A 22199-nucleotide genomic window follows, 5' to 3' on the forward strand; every position below is an offset into this window, starting at 1 on the left:
AGTTCAAAGCCAGCCTCAGCAACTATCGAGGCCCTACTCAACTCAGTAAGACCCTGTCTCTAAATAAAACACAAAAAAGGGCTGGAGATGTGGCTCAGTGGTTAAGTGCCCCTGGGTTCAATAACCGGTATCAAAAAAAAATTGTGGATAAGGTCTTGTAGTAAGTTTTGTCACTAAAATTTTAAAAGAGGGATAGAAAGGAGCATTATATCTTTGTAGTTGCATTGGGTAAGCTTGAACCAAGTCTAATGTACAGTTGAGGAATGATCCAGGGTGAATGTACCAAAAATTCTAAAGTGAATTGATACTTCCTTATTCCTCTTCATTGCCTTTTGATAGGAGTCTCTTTTTTATATCAGTGATATGATAATGTTCACATTCATGGTACAATAGTGAGAAAAGTCATTTGGCAATGAACTCAGCAATCATCAAGGGTGAAGCAGCTTGTAGCATAACTAGCCCACCTGTGTTGAAGGTTTCCAATGGAGGTTGGAAGGGGTTTACATAGAGGAAACTGGAGGAGGAAATGAGAAAGTGACATTCCTGAGTTGTAAATAAGGGCAATCAAGCTGAGTCTGCCTACCCAGGGAACCCTCTCCAGTACCTGCTGTACTTATCACTGACTTGGTCTTGGGTAGCAAAAAGAGACTCGGGTGTAAATATGCCTAGTGCATCACCTGTTCTTCCTGGGGACTATGGCTGCATGAGAGCAATCACTTACCCTGAAGGTGGCAGTTCTTATTCCATGGTGAGATGGTTTTGAAAATTGATTATCTCCCTTGCTGTGCTGATAGGTCTCCCAAGATCTCTTTGCTACCAATGGAAGTTGAGCTTACCAAAAGAAGTTAGAAAGTGTCCTTAGAAGTCCATATTATACATATAAAACAGGATATGGATACATATACTATATTAATAGTTGCAATTAGACAGTGAAATCACAGGAGGTTTTCATTTGTATTCATTTCTATTATACTCAAATATTTCATTTTTAATGAGAAAGTAAAAAATTGTTGATTAAAAAACTACTCAAAGCAAATAGACATCTCAACCAAACAATTTATTATGCATTGGGCATACATAAATGAATGAGAAATAGCCCTTTGTTTAAGGGACTCAATATCTAGTGTTTGTTGTGGGAAGGAGGTCATACAAATAATTTCTTAAGTATAATGCTAAATGTATTGGATTCTAAATGCATTTGTTCAAAAGAAGGATTTTCTGTTAAAAGCTGATTATTATTATAAATTATATTGTGATATTTTAACACATGAACAATTTGTTTATGACTACTAACAATTTACAAAATATGTATGAATTTAAAAATGAACTTTGAAATGTTCTGTCTAGTCTTATGTTCCCAAATGAATAAGATGTCCATTTGAGTGACAGTTTCCTTGTATTGTAAACACAGAGACTCAAGGTCCTATAAGCTGCTAGGATGTATGAGAATATATTTAAATGCTCATTAAAAGGTCTGACTTTGCTGGTAGTTGTAGATAATTAACAATTTCTACATAATGAAAATGTATATTTTGAAATTAGTTCAACCTCTGGCAGGTAGAATTCACATATGACCTTGAACAGATATAAATCAGAGATCCAAACCTTCAAACTCATTTTAGACAAATGGATAAAGTCACAATATCATACACTTTAAAGTAACAGTAGACCTTGCACATCTTCTTCCTTTTTTTAAGGCAAATTCATCACTTCTATTATTCTCCTTGGATATTTACCTTTGTCCGTACGGGTTAACGGATTCTGAGAAGAATTGAAATCTTCCCAAAAGAACGTTTTAAGCAACAGAGGACTTGTAAAATGAAGTGAGTAGTTGCCATTAGTACCACTTATTTTCATAGAGTTTTGGGGGTTTTGTTTGTTTGTTTGTTTGTTTGTTTTTCCCTAAATAACCATTAGTGATTTCAACAAGATGAATGTTGTTTTGATTGAATATGTCCTACAGTTTTTATGGCGAACACTAATTTGAAAATGTGAGTTCAAATTCAATATTCTGTATTTTTCAAGCTTATGAGCCTAAGAGACATGAAGTTTCTTTCAAATTGAATCCAGCATTGCAAGCTTTTTCTTAAGAATTAGAATATAATGGCTGGGGTTGTGGTTCAGTGGCAGAGCACTTGCCTTACACATGTGAGGCACTGGGTTCGATCCTCAGCACCACATAAAAATAAGCAAACAAAATAAAGATTTAAAAAAATGAATTAGAATATAAGAGTTGTTTAGCTTATCTTAATTACTTGACATGCAAGGAGTCATTTAGTAGGGCCTGAGGTACCAGGAAATTCAAGAGACACTTTTTTTCATTGTTTTTCCTGTACTGGGGATTGAACTCAGGAGTGCTCCACAACTGAGCTACATCCCCAGATTTTTCTTTTTTAATTTTGAGACAGAATCTTGCTAAGTTGACCAGGCTGGCCCTGAACTTGCAATCTTCCAGCCGCAGCTGCCCTAGTAGGATTACAGGAATAAGCCACTACACCTAGCCAAGGACACCTTCTAACCTTCATGATTTTAAAACTCTCAGGCACTAGGCTGTCCCACCTGCCAGCTCTGATGAGGCAGTCACTGACTGTTTTCTTAGTTTGCATCATTTTGTTAAAATCATATTTAAATTTGTTATAACTCTCCATTTCCCAAATGAGGATGGGAGAGAGGGCTACCCTTTCTGACGTCAGTATCAGAAGTCTAGAAGTTTGGGGGTGACACTGATGTGTTCTTGTCACTCAAAGTATCTCAGACGGCAATGACAAAGGAGCTCACTATTCTGTTCTATGATTGGACACTAACAATATATAAAACAGATTTTTTTTTCTTTGCCATTCACTTTTGATATAAATCCTAAGCAGGATTTGTGAAGGCAATGAAGTTGTGTATGGCAGTCTCCTATGTGTTATTCCTTGTAGAAAATTCAATAACTCAAGATCAATCACTAGCTTTATAGATGAGTACCCTTAACACCAACTATTAAACTGTTACCTTGGCATGTCTTCCCCTAGAAAGTGTTCTAGGTATGAAAATGACTGTTCTCTCCATAACTACCCAAATTTACTTGGTGCTTGGTTTAGAGGTCTCAAGAGCAACCTCAAGCAGGCTCATTCTCCTAAAGGACTCACAAGAGGCAGCAGCAGGTCATACTTATGGCTAAGGTTAATTAGATCAAGGAAATATAGAGCAAGAACAGGAAGAAGGGCACTAAGTAGAGTTTAAAAGGGCCAAATAGAGGTTTCTTAGAATTCCTCCATTTAGGGTCATTGTATAAGATATACTTTTTCTGTGGTTGTGAACTTCAAGGACCTTTAAAAAGAGACTGTCTACAGAGGCTTTTATGAAGAAGTGGTCATATGAGAACATGCTGCCATACTCCCAGCTATGATAACCAAGATTCAGGGGCCCTACAATAGCACCAGGAAACCATCATCAATCTTGATCCTTGTGCACAAGAATCCTGAAACGCTCACAAGGCATGGGCTGTGGCTCTAGGTCTACACAACAGAGTCATCAATCAGAAACATTAAAGAGTCTTCTGAGGGACAAATTCCCAGGGTTGACCAAAAGTCAGTTGTGATTCTAGGTTCCCATGGAAACAAGCAAGAAGCCAGTAATAAGCCCTGCTGTGAAAACTCCCCACAGTGCTCTTTTCAGAATAAAATGAATTATTTTTTAAGGATCTGATACACAACTTCATGGTAAGACCACCCTTCAAACACACATGATGAAACTGATATTTTCTCATAAAAATGCATTTGCACATACATATGTGCAACCTTGGAATAAATCGTCAGGACTCAGGTGCGAGTAATTTAATTTGGGAGATGATCCTGGGAAACAAAGGCAAAAGAGTATGGAAATAAAAGAGGAAAAAAGCCATTAAAAGCTTCATGATTAAGCCAGCTATCATTGAGGGCAACCAAGGTCAATCCTGCTGACGAAATCTGGAGAAAGTTTTCTATATTCCTCAGAATTATCTCATTCGTTAAGGGCTACTTCTATCATCATAACTCCTGAGTGCTATTTTCTTGCTCTGTATATAAGTCAATGTCATAGATCTTAAATGAACTCATATAAAGTAACATTTTTTTTCAAATAAACAATCAGATGTGTATAGAAATTAATGCCAAGAGAATAACAGGACACAGAAATGAAGATATCAGCTATATACACTTGCGTGCACACACATATATATATCACTGCGTACAATGTTAGAAGATTTTTATGGTTGTTTATCATAACCGTGAACATCTGGATCCCAGAGAATAAAATAGCCCACGAGATTACAAAATGAGATTGTATTTAAAATTAAAACTTTGCAAAGAACAATATTACTTTGAAGAAATGGGATTCCAGTAGTGGAATGTGACAATCTTCAAATCAGTTATGAAATTATCTAGGGATCCCAAATCAAAAAATGTAAATTACTATGAGTATTGAGGTAAAATAAAATCAGAACTGCCTCCTTTTGTCTCCTCTATAGAGAATGTCATGAATTCAAAGTTAGTATTTATTCTGATTGTGAGATTCCATTATTTTATATTCCCCTAAAAAAATAATACAAAGAAAGAAAAAAAATACAAAACACAGCCAATTCACTATCACACGATGTCAACTGCATGTCTATTTCCATAGTGGTGGAAAACCCAAGTGCCTTAAAATTAATCAAGTATGATAGTATCAATTTGTTATAGTTTGGATCTTAAATGGCCACCAAAGGCAAATATGCTTGGTCACCAGCCTATGGTGCTGTTGGGAAGTAGTAGAACCTGTAGAAGGTAGGGAGGTAGAGTTCAGGGCGAGGAAGTTAGGTCAATGGGGCATGCCCTTCACAGAGATATTCACAGGATATTCCTTCCTATCTCTCCTTTTGCTTCTTAACCTCCATGAGGTTAACTCTGCCATGTGGCCCCACCATGAGGTATTGTTCCTCCACAGGCCCAAAGACAAGCAGCCATGGACTAAAATCATGAGCCAAAATAAGTAATGCAAATATTGTTGATTATGAATAAACCAAGACACATGGTAGGCATTGCAGTATCAAATACTTATAAAATAATGCTGGTAACTATTTAGTATTAATAAAAGTTCTTTTCAAGAATATTTATTATTTTTCTATGCTAAGTGACTTTCATCTCTGAGCATCTAAACCTTTCCTGAAAACTATATACCATGTGGTCACAAAAAGTTAAGTGTTCTTGCCAATACCAGCTGAAAAACTACTCATTTGTCTTTCAAACATATCTTTTCTTGCAAAATCATCTGTTCCTAAGAAAAAGAGAGAAAAGCTTCATTTCTTCTTTCACTCTGGCTATTTCCATAGCCTATCTGAGACTTTATTCAAATACTACCTCTAGAAAGCTTTGCATCAGACTGAGAATATGTCACCAAGTTTAGTAGGACTTTAAAGTTCAAATACCAAGCAGGAAACGATTTTTAGCAGCATATTCATATGTATGTTAGGATTTTCCTCAAACCTTTCTTAATCATCACCTTGGCTCAGCTCCACATGAAGAAGGGGATAAGTTCATTCTTCATTTTCTTTCTCCCTGTGTTCTATCTGCCTCTCCTTATCTTTACAACCTGCTATATTCTGTATGTCTCTGTGTTCTCCAAATGCATAGATTGGAACATAATCAGCAGCATAATGGCAGTAGGAAGTGGAGCCTTTGGAGGTCAAGAGGGTAGCATCCTCAGATTGCAATTTATGCCCTTATAAAATATCCCTGGATGTTCTCTCACCTCTTTTTGCTATGTGAGTATGCAATAAGAAGTTGGCACTCTAGAGCTGAAAGAGGCTCTCGTCAGACACTGAGTCTATTAACACCTGGTGTTGGTCTTTCCAGCCTTTGGAATTATGAAAAATAAATGTCTGTTGTTTGTAAGCCACACAGTTTAATGTATTTTGTTGGGGCAGTGTGAGTGGACTAAGACTACCAATTCTACTTAAAAAAATTTTTTTGATGGAATTAGAAGTGAGATTTTAATTCGTGTGTGCACATGGAGCTTCTGAAAGGTAAAATATGTCTCTGATGTGTTATTGTGTGAATTCCTTGATGAATGGAACATGCCATTGGAGAAAAATAATGGAAGACCACATTCTACAAGGTTCTGATTTCATTTGATAAATAAGGGCAGTGCACCAAGTTGATTAGCTGTATGCATTCTGGAACCTACTACCTTAATACACATCCACTCACTGAACCACTGAGTTTCCATTTTATCTTTAAATTTGATTTCTTCAATTTCACATTTGGAAGAATTCTAATATTTATGTCTTAGTGGTTTTTTGAGGATCAAGTGAAACAAAGCCTAGAGAGAACCCTGTGCATGTATAACTTCAGGGTAAGTGCTTAATAAGTACTTAATAAAAATGGCATTTACTATGCAGTCTGTAATTTAAAGGCTTACTCTTTTGGTTCATAATTGTCTAAAAATGTAAGCATGTGTCATTTAATTATACAAAGTATCACATTTTTCTTTTGCAAAATAGAGGAAATAAACCAGAGATAAAGTATGTGAAAGAGCCTGTCTCAGTCCTTAGTCTGGTGACTGATCTACATTTTATGTGAAATAAATACAAATTCAATTAGATTAGAAGAACATGTTATCAGTATTGGTTTTATGAATAGATATGTTATGGCTTAGTATGCATTTTACAGCCCTTTCAAACGTTAGTTTTGAGTGTTGTTATTATGCATATTTGAAAAGCAAAACTTTTTCTACTGACACTTGTAAGACAAACCTACTTATCACATCCAAAGAGCCTGACCTCAGAAACTATGTGAGTCATGAAAACGCTTCATAAATCTAAAGACTGGTGGTTAAAATAAATTTTCTCTGACACATAAAGGTCACAATGGTTGTGAAAGTGAAGGAAAAGATTACAATACTGTAGATATTTCCACGGCTTTACTGTTACTGTGGAGCCACTGCTCTTCCAGGGTGATGGTCAGAGTCAGACTGACATTTCCTTTTATTCCATCTAGACCATCCTCTGGGTTCCAAAATGCTGATCATGTGAATGTGTATTCAGGAAAAAGACAGAGCTGCTGCTTCTTGCAAAGGGATTGCCTTTGGAAAAGTTGTCAGAGAGGATGAGTCATTCTTAGGATTGATTCCAGGTAGTCTGTTACCAAGCTGCATTTGCTAATGTAGCCATCAAAATCCTGATGTAGAGCACAGTGGAAGGTAAATTTGTCCTTGTCATTGCATAACCAGAGGCCTCTTTTAAAAGATACAACAAAATTAATTAGACTGCAAATTCATCTATAAAAATAGAAGTACAAGCTACCTGGGCACAGGGATCTGGAAGAAGAGAACTCATTTTTATTAGGAAACTCTTGGTTCCTAATAAAGTAGTTCACAATTGTGCAGAAGAAATAATGTTTCATTTTATTTCCAAATCTGCAGTTAATCAAGAACTAAAAAGAGTATTTCATCTTTACTGCCTAGGCCTATAATTTTCCTCTAGTAACATCACCATACTCAATAATCTTAAAAGACTTAATACAGAATTTAAGTAAAAATTGAGCTAGTTAGATTCTGGGAGATTTAGAAGTAAATATAGTAGTTGCTTGGTAAAATGCATTGCAAGCTAAATTTAGAAAATGTGTCTGACTCTTATAATTTCAACCGTCATAATACAAACATATAGTATGTAGTTAAAACAATTGTTCATCAACTGGGAGCATTTAAAAATTCTTTTGGCTTTTGCTATTTTACAAAAGAAGGAAGTTATTCAAGAATGTGGAACCTGAATATATTCTTTTTTAACCTCAAAACTATTAATTCTTTATTCCTGACTGTAGAAAAGTATACCCTACCTGAAATGATAAAATAAAAATTTTAAAAGTATAAGACAGTAATTGAAAAATCGCCTATTTCACTGAAGGAGATAAATGACCCTCATTGTTGTGTACTCTTTGCAGAATTTTGGCAAATTAAGGAGGACACAACTGACCTTAGATCCCACTAGAATAATAGCATGGATTTTGACATAAGATACAGAAGAGAAAAAGGTAAACTTAATTCATGGCAAGCAGTTTAACATTCTTCAATCCAACATACAGAGTAATGAGTGATAGAGACTGAATATTGTATACTTAATTAGCATATAATACAATTTCCTTACATGGGTCATAGAAAAGTGGGTGATTAAGTCATCCCTATATTAATAATTGCTAAATAACACCTTAAATAGAAGAAGAAGGAATATGTAATTCCTATCAGGTTGAAAATGTTTCAAGAAGTGATGACTAAAACAAATATTTAATTCTTTGTGTCTGGGGTGGGGATATAATTAGTCTTTTCTTATGAAAGCACTACCATCTTCTACACACCTCACCTCCACATTGAGACTCTCAGGATTCCAGCTGATTAAGAACAAAGAGCACAAAATAATATTGGCAAAATGGAGTTGACTTGTTATATACAAAATGGCTCCATGGGCCCATCCACAAAAAATTTTTAAACTTTGCTTTGAAAGACAAATTATATGTGTATAATTCAATGTGCTTTATCTTTCTCTTACTGCACTAAAATTCTGTGCTATGTTCGTATCCAACATTTCTAGTGTTTATAAAGCATTGAATTTTTATTTACTAAATTTAAAAAAACTCAACATGACCAGCGTACCTAGACATCATGTACAACCATAACAATGGGATCCTAACTGGAACAAGTTATACTTATTCTGTGTATATATGTCAAAATATACTCTATGGTCATGTATATCTAGAAAGAACAAATGGAAAAAAAACCAAAAAACAAACAAACAAAAAAACCTCAACAGGCAAAGTAAACATTAACTCCCTTCTTGAAAGTGATGAGTTTGGCAAGAAAAAAGGATAATGTTCTAAGAATGGAATGAATTAACAGAACAAGACACAGAGAAAGTATAGTGTGGAATAAAGCTAAGTAAACAAAAATGTTGCCAAATCGTTAAAGTTGTATTACAAACATTTATCTATGAAGCACTGGGTAAGGCACAATGTAGAATACCAGTGAAACATAATAGTTTACACCCTCACAGGGAGAACAAACTCATATATGCGTTTTTCATTATACAAGCAAGAGATTTACTAGTGTGATTAATGATATTGTTTTCTTCAGTCATTTAAAATTATGTTTAAAGAAAGTACTATAGTAGAAAATTGAGTGTCCATTTATTAACTACGACTCCATCACGAGACCAGAAACACCATCACCACCATCACCCTCCCACCACTCACCCAGTGCCTACAATTTTCTGTGAGATATTTTAATTCTTTTATATTAATCGGCACATTTAATTCATGAAACAACCCAATTGTGCTTTGGTGTTGATGACAATTACCCCTATTTTTAAAAACAAGGAACCTAAGATACAGCAATATTAAAGTAACTTACTCAAGATTCAGAATACAGGTGAAATCTATAGAATGTAAAGTTCCTGAAGAAGAGATAGATACTAGACAAAAGAAAAGAAATGTTTCAGTGCAGTTCTGGATTCCTAGACATCAAAGAAAATCTTAAGCTGAAACCTGATGGGTCAGCAAGAGTTAAATGAGGATAAGAAGTAAATATAATTAGTTTAACAGGAGACTTTTCAACAGAAACGATGGAAAAGAAAGCAAAGAAATTACATTGTCAATGTGCTAAAAAGATTGGAGAAAACCTGTCAGTCCAATATTGTGTTTCCATAACAATTTCCTTTCAAAAATGAGAGAAAAATAGATAAGTTTCAGATAAACAAAAGTTGATTTTTTTCCCCAAGCAGTTGGCTGTCACTGGGCTTCTAAAGGATACACTGTTTAAAAAGAACAATTACCCAGAGCAAGGCTTTAGTTTTCAAAGAAATAATAATTGAACAAAGAAACTGGTAGAAAATACACCAACACAAATATTATCTAGATAGGAAAAAAAGTCATTTTGGAAATTACAAAAAGAAATGCTAATGTTTAACAACAATAAAATTTAAAAAACATATTTTTAAAAAGTCAAACAGAAATCAGAAGAGCAAAAACCAATAATTCAAATCACACCAAGTAGGATTTCAGTGATGAGTTTACAATGGTAATAAAACCTGGAATGGGTGTAAAAGAGAGAGAGATGGGAATAGGTTGGTTAATGGGTGTAGGGCTGCCGTTAGAAGTAACTTCAAATGTTTTGCAACTACAGAAGTATGTTTGACATTAATTAGTTGAATATTTCATGAATAGATAGTGGAAAGATTTGATTTTAAATGTTCCCAGCAAAAGTAAATTATGTACATCTGAGGCTATGCATATGCAATTATCCTGATCTGATCATTATACAATGTATACATGTGTTAATATGTCACACTCTATCCCACAAATATGTATAATTACTATGCATCAATTAAAAAAATTCCAAGATAGTAAAATTACAATAAATGTAAATACACTATTTCATCAAGTAATAGGTATTATAGTGTTACATGGAAAAATATGCCCAATGTATTCCATATGTAAAAAATACACCTAGACTCTAAGGACATGGAAAGTTTAAACTATCAAAATGAAAAAAAAAATCAGTTTTAGCTATATTAATAAGTCTTTAAAAAATGAAATATTATTTTAGAAAAGAAGTCCTATATAATAATAAATCAAGAAGAAAATATTCAAAATTTTCATAAAATAGCTTAAAAAGTTTAAAAAGTCAAAATCATTAGCTCCATGAGGAAAATCGATAAAGTTATCTTTTCAATATTGTCAGAACAAAGAGACAAACAAATAAAATTTGGTCAAAGTGTGTAATATTCGAACCATAAAATTAATAAGCTTCAAATAATGGAATATAAAAAATTCAGGATGTGAATTGTTCTAAAGTAAATATATGAATTATTTATAAAATGTGGCAATATAGTATCAAACTATAAAGTGCATTAAAATTACCCAATAAAACATAGGCTCTAAATATAATGAAATAAATTAGAAAACAATAATAAGAATCAAACTAAGAAGACTTATACATTAGAAAATTATAAAATGTAAACATTTCTAAGTTCAAAGAAGAAATGATCATGGATTTTTTAAATATGTAGAAATGAACGGTAAGCAAAATACTATAATAAAAATTGGAGGATGTTGTGGGTATGATGCTTTTTAGTCTTAAATGTTTATATTTAAAAGGAAGAAAAGCGGCAAAAATGGATAGAGTGTCAAATAAAGAAATTAGAAAGATGAGAAAAATCAGCCCAAAGAAAGTAGAAATGAAGAAGCAATAAAAATAAGAACATATACCAATAAAATAGAAAATAAATATAAAGCAGGCCTCAAAACCCAGAATTTCATTATTCAAAAATATTAATAAAGAAGACAAATATATGAAGAGATTGATGAATAAAATCAAAGAGAAGACATAGATAATATTAGAAGTTCAAAAGAAGTCACAATATTATCCTAATATAACTTCTAATATATATATTAGAAATGCACAAGAAGTACAGATATTGGCAGAGATTTTCAGAACAAAAAGAATAGTGAGAATAACTTCAAACCATTTCTTTAGAAATCTTAAACTGGACAAATTCTAGAAACCCAGATTCTCTGAATTTACTCTTTCTACTGAACAACATCACAGTTCCTCATGGGCCAGAGCACTCTATGAAGTTCTTTAAATTCATGTTTGCCTTTCTTATAAAAAAAAAAAGATATGTAAATTAACTATGCAAGCATGTACTCATGGATTTAAAGCATATTTTAGAATTATCCAAAGCAATGTTTTTAAGATATAGTTTTCAATGGACCATAGCCCCTTATCAGAAAGTCCTCATTTTTCCACTTGAACTACTATAGGGATATAACAATAAATATCTCCAAAATATGCTGAAAATTAGAAATAATTTTCTCTTTATCTTCTTGAAGATATCAAAATAGACTTTTTATTGTTCTCCAATTTTCTTTTCCAAAATCCTGTGGGAGAATGGAAGATAAGTATGGAAGTAGTTTGTAATAATTTTTGTTCAATTCACTGGAAATTTTGGAACAAAAAGAACTTGAATTCATTCCTCATGTGAAATTTAGTTTTTGAGAAAGTTATGACAAATTTGAGGTTACTGGAGTGAAACTGTATGTTGTTTTGTTTAAAATCCCTAATTCAACAAAATTAGACTAATAAAAGAATAATATACCTATATCTTTATTCATTATCCACCAGTTTAAGCTCTGTAGTTAGGAAAAAAATAATTTTGTAAACCTTGCTTCAAGTTGTTTAAATGCTTCCATTACAAATGAGATTTAATCTCAGCACACTTACAGCAGATTGACAATTAAATAACATAAAGTACTTAGCACAGTGTTTGACAGATGGCAAGCAGTGAATTAATGTTAGTTTTCATAAATAATGGTAGAGAAATGTTTTGTATTTATCTACATGAAACATGTTTTAATATGCAATATTCCTCTTAAAATATTTCTTTTTTCTAAAATAGTACAACTTTAATAATTGTCCTTTAATCAGAGGCTATAATCTATTACTTTACTACTCAAATCTTCTCCTTCATGTTAAAGGATAGTGAAAGCATTATTTAATGGTAGTTGTTTTTTATTCTAATAATTAGTTTCTATTCTAATAGTCTTAAATAAAAATTAAATTGGAGTAAGAGTAGAAATAGAAGAAAGAGAGGCAGAAATGAAATTGTTTAGAAAGTTTCGAATGCAAATATAGTTGAAAGCATCAAGGGCGTCTTCGAGAACCTGGAGAATTACACCTTAGAAGAGACCAGTTTACCAACTGTTTTTTTCTAAATTTACTCTTGAAATTTCAAACATGAAAACACTAGTTAATTTCTTTTCCATTGTCAACTGATAAATATGATGGCATAAGAACTGGAGGAAAGCAAGCCCAATATTTTGCATTTTTATACTTGAACTTTTGTAGAAGGCTTTTGTGTAGGTCTGTTAGAATTTAGGGGGGAAAAACATAGTTAGCATTTCCTAAGCAAGAATTGTCTTTAATAAAACTATCAATAGCTTTTTAGTTGGATTAATTAGAACAGCTGTTCTCCTCTCCTTTTACCAGAAGTTGAAATACAGATTATTTATGGGGTTGATGAGTTACATGGACAATTAAGCAATATGAAATGTGTCATTAAATAATTAAATTTTTATATATAATGTCATTTTTTCTAACTTACTATTTATACTCTCAAGTAGATTCTTTTAAAAAGAATTGCAAGATTACTGACTATAGCAACACTTTTCAATAATGTATGTCCAGGATATTTTCTTCTGTACTTTCTACAACTCTAAAATGTGAAGGACCATTGTTTTATTTGATCCAAACGTTATTATATTTATTAAATGGTTGACTGTCGTCAAAGAAAACTGAAAGTAAAAATGAAAAATATGGGAATATTTATGTTGAAACATTCTTTCATGTGTGATTTGATATAGGTTTGCATTAATAATCAATAATATGGGCTGGGGCTGTAGCTCAGTGGGAGAGTACTTGTCTTGCATGTGTGAGGCACTGAATTTGATCTTCAGCAACACATAAAAATAAATAAATAAAGATATTGTGTCCATCTACAATAAAAAATATTTTTAAAAAAGAATCAGTAATTATGTATTTTTAATCAAATTGAAGTGCTTTTATATCTAAGAGTCACTGAAAAAAGTAACTAAACTTTTATTGTGAAGCAAACAACACTATAACTTATAGAAATGAGTAATACACAGGTATCTGAATGAACAAATACATCAAACTAATCCAGGACATCTGAATTCAACTTATGAAAGATATATTTATGGGCAGTGAATTAAAGGAGTTATGTGGCTATTAATTATTTAGATGTGAAGGACTTTTTACATTTCTTTAAATAATTATAAAAGACCACAGGGAGATGTGGGAGCCAATTAAATATAAATTTAATAATCAAGCTGAAAAATAATGCAATTAAAACAATGCACTTAAATGAAAATCATTGATTGCTTTCATCTGTTAGGATTTTGGTTCCTTGCTGCTCATTATACTACATTGTATCTTTTCAGTTATTGGGAAACATTACTGAGGGTGAAAAGGTAGTGCCTGACCTGGAGCAGGTGGTCATATTCTTTACTAATCTGCACAATCTTTGAAAGTACACTTTGCATATTTAATTTTTAGTTGGATTAATTAGAACAGATGCCCTCCTCTCCTTTTACCAGAAGTTGAAATACAGATTATTTATGGGGTTGATGAGTTACATGGAAAAGGTATTTTATGTTTCTAATATTTCCTTCATATACTTGTCTTCCCCCAAACTGCACCAATGTTGAGGACAGGAACTTTGTCTTATGATTCATTTTTATCTCTGCTAAGCATTTTTTACATTGCTGACATCCTGGAAGGCACTGAATTGAGTCTGGTTGATAGAATGTTTGATTGTAATCAACTTGAAGGACTTTAAAGAATTGTTATCAGAAGCGTGCTCCTCTGTCTGGGCTCGTTGAAGGAGAAAATCAAACTCTTGTTATTAGGTTTATTGTAGAATAAGTTTGATCCTAATACTTCTTCATGTTAGGGTAAGATAAAAATAGCAGCCGTGACCAGTCATATGAGTAACTTATCCCAAGGGACTGAGTATATTTATTTAATTCTCTACATTGACAGGAATATAGCTTATAGCTCTTGTCAGTATATTAATCAAAAGAATAATAAGATCCCAATATTCTGTGCTCCAAAAAATAATTTAAGTGACAGTGTGGCCTAGGGTAAGTATTATTTTCTGTAGAGATACTTGAATTTTAGAAACAGTTCTGGGAATGAATATAAAATAAACTTATTCAAGCAAACCACATAATTTTCTTTAACACTGGGCACAGAAATATGAAAATATAGACCACTAGCAACCTAGAGGATTCTGAAAGAATAATGATCAGTATGGTAATGAAGTTACCTCTTGTCATTTCAATGTCACTGAATGGAGATGCTATTCTGGAGATGAGAAGTGCTTTTGTTGTTGTTTTCTTTTCTTTTCAGAGATTGAACCCAGAAATACTTTATTATTGAAATACTTTCTCAGCCCATTTTATTTTTTATTTTGAGACAGGGTCTCGCTAAGTTGCTCAGGACCTCACTAAGTATCTGAGGCTGGTTTTGAATTTGCAATCCTCCTATCTCAGCCTCTGGAGCCACTGGGATTATCAGGGTGCACCACCATGCAAGGCTAGGAGAGGAGAAATTTTAAGAGCAAATGAGGGCTGGGGATGTGGCTCAAGAGGTAGCACGCTCGCCTGGCATGCGTGTGTCCCATGCGTGCATGGGTTCGATCCTCAGCACCACATACAAAGATGTTGTGTCCGCTGAAAACTAAGAAATAAATATTAAAATTCTCTCTCTCTCTCTCTCTCTCTCTCTCTCTCTCTCTCTCTCTCTCTCTCTCTCTCTCTCTCTCTCCCCCCCCCCTCTCTCCCTCTCTCTCTTTAAAAAAAAAAAAAGAGCAAATGACAGGACACAAGATGCTTCTGTCCTACATTAGAATTAGAAATACATTTAGCATGTGTAGCTCCAGAATGAGCAATTAAGGCTGAAGGACAGAGTCTTTGAAGAAACAGAATTCAGTACATTACACAAATAGCTTTTAGGTAATTATCAATGTCCTAACACACAATTTGGGAAACTATTTGTTGGCACTGAACTTTAGTGAGGTAGTAAACCAAATAGCATCTATGGTGCCTTCTAACTCCTTGATTCTGTAACTTTATCATGCATAAAGTGGTCTCAAACACTCTTGGATGCTTCCAATTTATGTGATCTTAGGAATACTATAGTTCTCTTTCTATCTAATCTATATATCCATATAAATGCATTTATTTTTATTGTAATCATAATAGGTTCTTTTTCTATAACTCTGCTCAGAGTCAGAATTAAATGCTCATTTGTTAAATTGTATTCAAATGTTACAATGCCACATATAAAATATAATTCTTTTTGAGTGTTATAGAATTTTTCTTTGTCAAATAGATTACTAATTCATGCATCTTATAAAGAGCTTTTTGATTCAGGAGGATTTTGACTTAAATTCTCTCAGTCAATTATAATGATTGTTCTTTCCATAGAACATTTGCACAAATCACCCTTCTCTCTCCAATGAGGTCTGGGCAGATATAAAACTAAAAATAGTATCACCATACACCTAGTAAGCAGTATGCTTTCAAATAAATTTAGTATAATAAATCCCTTCCTAGGATTTACTAGGTTAAATCCGAGTTAATTCTTCTTTAGGTCTGTAGGGATTATTGCAGATTGTTTCCATTTAAAAAGTCAAAAGAGAAATAGAGAGATAATGGGGTATTTTGAAAATGGGTGAGGCTGAAAAATGTAATGAAAAATGTTTTCCTTTAACTTATATGTAACTATGTTGATTAAATGTGGACTAAACTAATATTGAGGAGATTTAAAGGAATACAATTTTAGATAATGACAAACAAAATAAAAGACAAGATGTTCCCAGCTTAAAGAGCGTGTCATGTTTTACTGTAAGGTACTTCTCTATGCCCTATGAAACCTCATTTTGAATTTTAAAGTCCGCTCGATAATCATTCTCAAGGATTTTTAATGTTTTATAGTGTATTAGACTTAATGTTTGGTGGAAATTGAGTACAGACATTCCCATTTGCACTTGGACTAGAGTTTGGCAATGCTTTCCCTCACATGTAAGATATATAGGGCTGGAATTTCCATGGGACAAGGAGTGGAATTATGAACTCACTCCCGCAACTACAAACCCAGGCTATTTCAGTTCAAAACATTCTAACATGTCTCAGTCATCAGTATAGCCAGAGTATACATTGCAAGAAAGGGCAGTTGTAGCTTCTGAGAGACAGTTCTTCAGCTATTTCTAGTATGGGTTTTGGGGGATATTTCAGTGTCTTTCCCTCCTTCTCTATGAAATTAAGCAAAACAATAAGAAAAAAAATGATCAGTAACCAAACTTAATTTTGCAAACTTCACTCTCAAAATTCAAAATGAACAGAGATTGTTCCTATAGTGTGTCCTGGATAGGGTTAGAATCAAAGAGAAAAGGGGATGAGCTGAACGCTGCTTAGTGGCAGAAACAAAAATAAGAATAATCAGGGTGTGGCCTTCACAGAAGCATAGCAATGTTCTGTGAAATAGCTGGTCCATGGAAATCAAGGTAGCCCAAAACAAAGAAAAAACAACTAGAACTTGGAAGGAATGCAAAAAAAGTCTTTGGAATAGAAACAAAATGTCTACATAGATTTTTTTTAAATGAACTATCAGGAACTATGTTGCTTAAAATAGACACAAAAAATAAAATCTTGCATTTCTATCTGACTTGAAAAACAATAATAAAATGATTATTTTTAGGTAATCACAAGGCACAAATTCTTGTGCTTAGGAAGGAAATGGTGAGACAGCTCAGGAAATGTGAATAGTCTAATATACCAATAAAAATGTGAAAGAGGACTGGGGTTTGATCAGTGGTAGCATGCTTGCCACACATATATGAGACCCTGGTTTTAATCCCCAGCACAAATATATAAATAAAAAGAAAATAACAAATGAATGGTCCAAATATACTAATTAAAAGACAAATTGTTACCTGGGCATGTAGATGCACTCCCATAATCACAGTGACTTGGGAGGCTGATTCAGAAAGATCACAAGTTCAAAGCCAGCAACTTAGCAAAGTCCTAAGCAATTTAGTGAGACCCTGTATCAAGATAAAACATAAAAAGGGCTGGGAAAGTGGCTCAGTGGAAAGCACCCCTGGGTTCAATCTCTGATATAAATAAATAAATAAATAAATAACAAAATCATTCTTAACTCTATGTTCTCTTCAAAAACCACATTACCTATAAAGACTCAGATTGATTAAAAGTAAAGAGATGGGAAAACATATACCATGCTAATACCCTTAATACAACTGAAATAACTATATTAATTTCACATTAAGCAGGCTTCAGGACAAAAAAGACTACTAGGGATAAAGTGGGGCATTACATAATGATAAATAATAGATAATTCTGCAGATAGACATAATAATCCTAATGCACTATTAGTTGACATGAACATCATTATCAGTCAGCTTGATCTAATTGACATTGTTAGACTAGTCCATTCAACAACAGCAAAATTCTTCCTGAGTCCACATGAAGCACTTACCAAGCTAGATCACATCCAGGACTACAAAAAACTAAACAAATTTCAAAGAATGAAAATCACATCAAGCATGTTCTCATACCACAGTGCAATTAAACTAGAAATAACAAATAAAATTCCCAAGTATGTGGAGATTAACAATCTGTTTCTACATAAAATGATAGAAGAATTTTTAAATACTTTGATTTAAATTTTTAAAAAGTTACCAAATTTATGGAATGCAAACTTTGGAAAATACTTAGAGGGAAATGTATACTAAGAAATACATATATTGGAAAAGAAGACAGATGTAAATTAATAACATAGGCTTCCATATTATTAATTTCTAAGCTTCCATCTTTGAAAACTAGAAAACACTGTAAGCCTGAAACAAAGAAAAAAAAAAGAAATAATAAAAATTAGAGCACATTTCAGTGAAACTGAAAAAGGTTAAATAATGAAAATCAATAAACCAACAGATGATTATTTGAAAATTTTGAGGAAAAAAATAATATCAATCCCTTACAAAGTCATTCAGAAACAGAAGCAGAAATCCTTTCCACAATATTGGATAGGGCCAGCATTAACCAAAGATTAAAATAAGATAAGGATGTAACAAGAAAAGAAAATGACAGACCAATATATCTTAGAAACATAGATGCAAAATCATCAAGAAAATATGAGCAAATCAAATCCAACAATTTATAAGAGAATTACATACATTGATAAATGGGATTCACCCCATTTTAGATATGCTATAGGATCAACTATAGAAAATCAACTAATATAATCATCACATCCAAAACTCAAAAGAAAGTCACATTGGATCATATCAATTGATGAAGAAAATAATTTGACAAAATCCACACCCATTCATGATAAAATGTCTCTGCAAATTAGAAACAGAGGAAGTTCCTCAATTCAAAAAGGAAAGATGCACTAAATGGTGTTGTGACAATTAGGCAAACCACTGGAAAAATTAATTCTGATCTATATGTCCAATGGTTCAAATATTCAAATCATTTAGATTAAATAATACAACATTGTAAACTTTTTAAAATCTTGGAATAAGGAAGGCCATTGTAATTAATATTTAAAATATATAAATTGACTTCTGCATTTTGAAAACTAATTTTTTTAAAAAAAGTTATTTCATAATTAAAAAGATAAATTGGGAGAAGTAGTTGAAACTCATATCACAAATAAAGGCAAACTTGTAACACTTTGATGACTCCTTAGCATTGGAAAGGTGCTCAAGGGTGTGTCTGATAAAAGAAATACAAGTTAAAATTACACTGAGATATCACTTTCTCCCTTTCAAATTGGAGAAACAAAATAAGATAAAAATTTTGATAATGAATTCCATTGATAAGGCTTGTTGAAAAAGATATTCTTGATATTTAAAGGTGTTATAGGTTTGTACTATTTCTGTCAGGCTACATTAGGCAGCATATAAAATTTAAAAATGTATAAACTTATCCAGCTACCACATTCAAGTGATTTGTTTTTCTATTAACATAATTATAAGTTTGTGGAATAATTTATGTTCAAGCTTACTGAAGAACCGAAGCATTGCTTACTAGATAAACAAATTGAAGAGATCTAAATGTATATCAATAGGGAGGTTGGTTAGACAAATTATATTATACTTGACAACTGTGATAAAAAGAAGCAAGTATCAAAAAATCATGATACAAAAAGCAAAAACCAAAAACAATCTGCATGTAAGTATGAATACTATAGTTCATTTAAAAAGGGGAGGGGGCAAAAAGTCCATATAATCATAATTTCTTGTTATTTTATTTAAAACTTCCTAGAAAGACTAATGATAGGAGTTATGAATCTTGACTGATGAGGAAGCAATGCATGATCAATTTTTTTGAACCATGCATATTTATTTCATAATTTACTAAAATATGTTAAATTAACATTTAAATGAACCCTTAAGAGAGGTGAGGTGTGGGATGGATATCCCTGCCTGAGCATTAATAACCAGGTATTTGGCTCTAGATTCTAATGCTTCTCCAAGTCTGTTCACACTGCCTTCATGGGCACATGTATGGGTAAAAGAAGGTTCAGTGTAGCAAATAAAAAGATCTGTTTTCTAAGATGTGTAACACTTGGGGCCCAGGCTGTTTTTCAATATGCATAACTGAACACAACATTGAAATTTAGCAAGACCACAGGTGATGTTGTTGTTCCGAGACCCATTCCCCCGTGTTGAAAGTTGAACACCCAAGAAATGCTGGTAAGCACAAAAAATTTTAGTTAAAGGATAGAGCATGGGGCTGGGGATGTGGCTCAAGTGGTAGCGCACTCGCCTGGCATGCGTTGGGCCAGGGTTCGATCTTCAGCACCACATACAAACAAAGATGTTGTGTCCGCCGAAAAATAAAAAATATTAAAATTCTCTCTCTCTCTCTCTTTAAAAAAAAAAAAAAAGGACAGAGCACACACACACAGAGAGAGAGAGAGAGAGAGAGAGAGAGAGAGACTCCTCCACACAGGAAGGGGTCCAAAGCAGTTGCCCTGAGGGAATGGAGGTGTCCTGCCCCTTTTATAGATTTCAGATTTCCTTTGTTCTCATGTCCCCTCCTCCCATCCTGACCCAAAAGGTGGAGTGATCCCAGTGTGGGAACAAAGCCACCTAGGGGTACAGGCAGGAAAGGAGACTCCTGAGGACTACTCATAAACAACTCTTTGCAGGGAGGAAGAACACTCTGGAGGCAGGTAACCTTGGCCTTTTTATCCAGACCTCAATAGGAGAATCCCAATCTTTCTGACTCAAAAGTGCCAATTGGCCTGGCAGACAGGTCTAGAAGCCTAACTAGGGATTATAGTAGAAGGAAACTAGAGGTCACTAGATCAACCGATATGATAAAGGCCACATCTCTGCAGCTTTCAGACCTGCAATGAGTCACAATCCACAAAATCTAACTTTAAAGTATAAAAAGAGCCAGGTATGATGGCCCATACCTGTAATCTCAGAGACTCAGGAATCTGAGGCAGGAGGCATTGCAAGTTGAAGGCTAGTCTCAGAAACTTAGCAAGACCTGGTCTCAAAATAAAAATTAAAAAGAATTGGAGATGTAGCTAAGTTGGAGCATGCCCATGGGTTCCCCAGTATCAAAAACAAATCAACCTAAAAAAGCAAGTGGCCATATTCAGGTTTCTGGTATCTAGTAGGATGATATGAATTTTGTTCAGTTCAAATCTCAGCTGGATTGATTCCAGAGAACACTGACAGTTGAGAGTACCATAGGCCCCAGGCCTTGGCACTGGAACTAGCTAATACCAGTAGAAGTAGGTGATGGTCAAGTTAATGCATATCATCTGGAAGGAAGTGTGACTAATCATACCCTGCTAAAGGTCACAAAACAACAATAGCACCAAAAAGTCTTGGATATGTGAGAAAATTGAGGCACTTTCCTGGAACTATAGGTCACCTTAGCCAAAGACTGACTATATTTTTTATAATTTTTTTATTTGTTCTAATTAGTTATACATGACAGAATGCATTTTGATACATCATACATAAATGGAGTATAACTTCTCATTATTCTGGTTATATATGATGTAGTTACACCAGTCTCGTAGTCATATATGCACATACAGTAATAATGTCCCATTTATTCTGATATCCTTCCTACCCTTGTACTCCCTCCCCTCCCTTCACTCACCTCTGTCTGATCCAAAGTACTTCTGTTCTTCCCTATCCATCCCATTGTATTGTGAATTAGCATTTATATACCAGAAAATAATCAGCCTTGGTTCTTTGGAATTGGTTTATTTCTCTTACCTCAATATTCTCCAGCTCCATCCATTTACTGGCAAACACTATTAACATGAGTAGGAGATTAAAGCTATGAAAGAGAATTGACTCATTTGTAGACACTGACTACAGGAAGCCTGGGGAATTGTACAAATGATCTCAGTTTTTCAGCTCTCCTTGTATTTCCAGTCTATGAAAGGTGAGTTTGCATCTCCTCCTTTGAAAAAGGAAAAGGCTATTAATCCATCCCTTGAATTTGGGATGGACTTTGTGACTTGCTTTGTCAATAGAGTACCAAGAAGAGTCAGTGGGCCAGTTTCAAGTCTAG

This window comes from Marmota monax, unplaced genomic scaffold (assembly GCF_021218885.2).
Source record: "Marmota monax isolate L192 unplaced genomic scaffold, Marmota_monax_Labrador192_F-V1.1 WCK01_AAM20220418_F8-fsc00009, whole genome shotgun sequence".
NCBI classification, from domain to species: domain Eukaryota; kingdom Metazoa; phylum Chordata; class Mammalia; order Rodentia; family Sciuridae; genus Marmota; species Marmota monax.